The 3,926-nt window shown below is 38.4% G+C and overlaps 1 long non-coding RNA gene across 1 annotated transcript; it reads left to right on the forward strand.

Annotated features, from left to right (window-relative positions):
• The first annotated feature begins 574 nt into the window (after nt 1-574).
• LOC121049685 lies at nt 575-3,373 on the forward strand. The gene is made up of 3 exons (XR_005801053.1): nt 575-933; nt 2,569-3,116; nt 3,212-3,373. It is a non-coding gene; the product is annotated as an uncharacterized LOC121049685 (long non-coding RNA).
• Nucleotides 3,374-3,926: the final 553 nt, after the last annotated feature.

Raw genomic sequence — 3,926 nt, forward strand, 5'->3', positions numbered from 1 at the left:
TAATCTTATTGCTATAGTTGCTTGTTATCTTAGAATATGCCCTATTTTGAATCAACATAATCTTATTTAGGTGATCAAGTGCATTCTGTTAGAGCAATTGAACTAATTTCGTAACCTGTTTTTCACCAAGCACTGTCAGATAAACTTTTATCACTTGTGGCAATGGACTTTCTTTCTTGCTCCCCACCAAACTGAGATTGTGGCTTTCTAAGCGTTTTGAATACCACGGGCAGTGCCTTCCCCTGTACCAGATTATTCTAGTTGAGGTCGACTCTGACCCAAACCTCGGCCAGGATCCTCCTTTGGGAACACTAGCACACAGTGGAGACAATATTACACTATTACTACATGTATAATGGCTGCAACTGAAAATTGAAGGGCTCGTATGGTTCTTGATTGAAATCATTTTCAAATAAACTTGAATATCTTCTGAAAACTTGATTTGTATTTTGATTTTGAAAACACAATTAAACAATCTGAAAACTGTTTTTAAATTCTTTATATTATGTGACCATCTTAGATGCTTAAAAGGTTTTTTTTTATTTTTTTTTTCTCAAGATCTAGAGTTAGAAGATTTATTTTAATATAAGTATAGTCTTAAACTATAGGGACAAAGTCTTGATTCACTTCTATCTGGATTGGTAATGACTAATTCAATATATGTAATTGAATACTTCATTCATTGCAGAAACATACTAATTTCTTTGTGGGAATGGATGCTGTTAACATTGAGAACTGGAGTATAACTAAGTTGTGGTACACTTCCTCAATGCAATTATTTTTTGAGGAGTTACTTAAGGCGAAATCACTTATCTGAATCTACCCCTGTCCCCGTCGTCTAATATTTCTTGGACATGCTGCATTTGTATTCCCTCTCTGGTTCTTCAATTACATGAATAGACGAGCTTCGGGGGCATGTTCACTTTCAGAAATGTAAGCTCACATTCGTTTCATGAATCTTGCTAGCTTGATTTTGATTTCTTTTGTGTTTAGGAAGCTACACATTATTTGAAACTTCAGTATGCGTGTTTCATCTTCACTAGCGGCACACTCTTGAGTCTCGTTTCATCACCTTGAAGTACCCTTTCCTTTTTCTTGACAAGTAGGCTTGTGAATTGTGTGTATCATTAGCTTCCAAGAGATCAAGATAGACTACCTAGTTGCCCATCCGTCCGAATTTAAGGAGCACCTCCACCAGGCATATGATTCAGGTGGACCAGTGAAAGACAAATGCTACTTCCAATCTTAGCATAGGGCTCTTAGGCGGTTGTCAAAGGTCTTGGTGCAAGCTAGAAGTACTTAATCCAATTAATAAACCCAATTAAAAGTACTTAATCCCACCAATTACTTGACTAAAATTAACGTCACTAATCCTATTCAACTCTTGCTAGCAAGGGTGCAATCACAGACTCTTGTTGAAAGGCAAGTATGTGGCACATAAAGAGAGCCCTCAAAGCAATAGACATCAAAATGCAATAATATTCATCCTTTGGTAAGGCGTAAAGAAAAACATTAAATATAGGAATGGTCAAATGTAAATCAATAGTTCTATCTAACTGCCTGGCCACATAGGGACCTAATATAAACTTGGAGTGAACCAAGTCCCTTGATACCGTAGAGACATCTCAACACTTGGAAATGACCGCTCAATTCTTTGGCTATCTAGGTAGAATATACCAATGTCACGAGATGCATACGTTTTTGGAGCTGCCTCCCAATCGTACATCAAATTTGATGCAAAATAAATACAATTCCTTTCTGATTTTTTCATATTACTGACTCCAAAGGAGAAGGAACCACAATCTCCAAGAAAGAATAATTGATCCCCCAAGCATTGCAATGGAATAAAGTTGTCGTCGTCAGTCTTGTATACTCTAAAACTCCTTGTTGTCATATATGCATTAAATCGCGGTGCATCTTCATCAATAGTTTCTCCTTGCTGACCATTATCTTCTGGGTTATTGTTGTCTTCCTCATCACCTTCAGGATTCTGATTAATGTCTCCCACATCAACATCATTATTGTCGTTATGGACTTCACCACCATCATCATTTTCCATATTGCTGTCGCCACTAATGCTGCCTTCATCACCATAAATAATGTTTCCTCCATTTTGCTGATCAATATCTTCTAAGTTGTTGGCTTCATCATCATCCTCATCATTCTCCATATTGCCGCCTCCATTATTCTCATTATTGTCACCAATAATATCCTCTGTTCTTCCCACAACATAATCTACCATTTGATGGATCAATAAGACTTCATTGCTGGTTGATTCTAACAATGTTGAGAAGTATAATGCATTGTAAACGATCTTATAGTCACTATGACATTCATTAACGTTCACGTTCCTGTTTTCATGCTTGTCGTAGACCAACTTCATTTTCAAATTTTCTGCATCTCCACCAAAGCTAAAGTTCAAGGTTTGAGTAACTGAGTCTACAAAGCTTTCCTTTTGACCACCACGAACCAAAACATATAGACTGCCGGAAGAAAACAATAAATCAGCAATCCAGTCGTTTTGATTAGTATCTAATACTTGAAAGTCACTCCATGTTCTGTCTCCAGGTCTGCACAAACTCAATTTCGACTTATCATTAAAAACTGCTGCTACCGTACAACGCTTTGAATCTAAAGCAATTCCATCAGAGGTTGATAGTGCAATCCTTAAGTCGAATGCATTGGCACCAAAAAGTTTCCAGTCCTCGGTTTTCACAAAATCTTTCAGAAAAGGAAGTGTTCTCAAGGGTGGAAGTTGGAGTAGGGCTCCTGAAATTGGGTTAAGTAGACACATCTTGGAATTTAGACCTCTTTCCTTGATCATGATCAACCAACCTTTAGAAGACCCAAAAATCCACCATCCACGAACTTGCTTAGGTAGCTTCAACTTGACAACTCTCCCCTCTGACACGCTGGCAAAGCTTACGTACTTGTTGCTGCAATGTGGGGTTTGAGGGAGTAGTAACCATGGGAATTCATGAGAAGCACTGCGGATGTCTCTACGCATAACGATTGACATCCAAGACTTGCAGGCAATGCTTAGCCTTATTTGATCACTTACTCTGACACGCGGCAGAACTTGCTCCATGATATCAGGAGGCGGTGGCTGCCAAGAGGTACATTCATTAGAACTGGTTTGGTTTCTGTACTTATCATCTTCATTCTCCTTCTGCTCTCTCTCTAATTTCTTTGGGAGTTTTTTTCTCTTTAGCAGCCTAAGCTTGCTCGTATTGCATCGAGGATTGAAGCAAGCGAATAGAGACTCGATCATCATCGATCTCCTTTTCGGCAGAAATCGAGCTACTATGAACCCTACTTCTTTAGAAACGTTATAAAGAAGTAAAACGGCGATCGACCTGCTTTCAGTCTTGACTTGGAGAGATTGCCAATGGCCTGGTTTCTTTATAAAGAATATTATATAATATATCAAGGTGAAAATAGATCCAAATATCCCTCTTTGATTAGGAATGGTGTCCGAGTAGGATTAGAGTAGGAAAAAACTTCCTAGGCTTATTAGGATTTTGATGGTGTCCCAGGCTTATTTATAGGGTTAGGCTACTTCTTTTGAGTTTCCTTAATTTGATCAAAACCTGGTCAGCACAAAGGTCAAAACAATAGCATCATACTTTTTTTAAACTCAATGAACCATGTTTTTCACGAAAAGCTCTTAGCAACCTGATATACAGACAGGACCCTAAAACCTCGAACTTCATCTTTTCGAGTTCACGTCAAACCAGACCTATCAATATTTTTCAATCGAAAGAATGGATGTCCATGTTAGTTCTTTAAAATACGGATCATCATGTCACGACCGAGGTGCCCTAGGCGGTCATGCCAAAGCCTGTATGAGTCAGTGTCCCACATTTCATTGTTGGTGACAGCATAGGATTCAATGATATAAATCGTAGTGAGGTACAGTCCACTAG

This window comes from Rosa chinensis, chromosome 6 (assembly GCF_002994745.2).
Source record: "Rosa chinensis cultivar Old Blush chromosome 6, RchiOBHm-V2, whole genome shotgun sequence".
NCBI lineage: Eukaryota > Viridiplantae > Streptophyta > Magnoliopsida > Rosales > Rosaceae > Rosa > Rosa chinensis.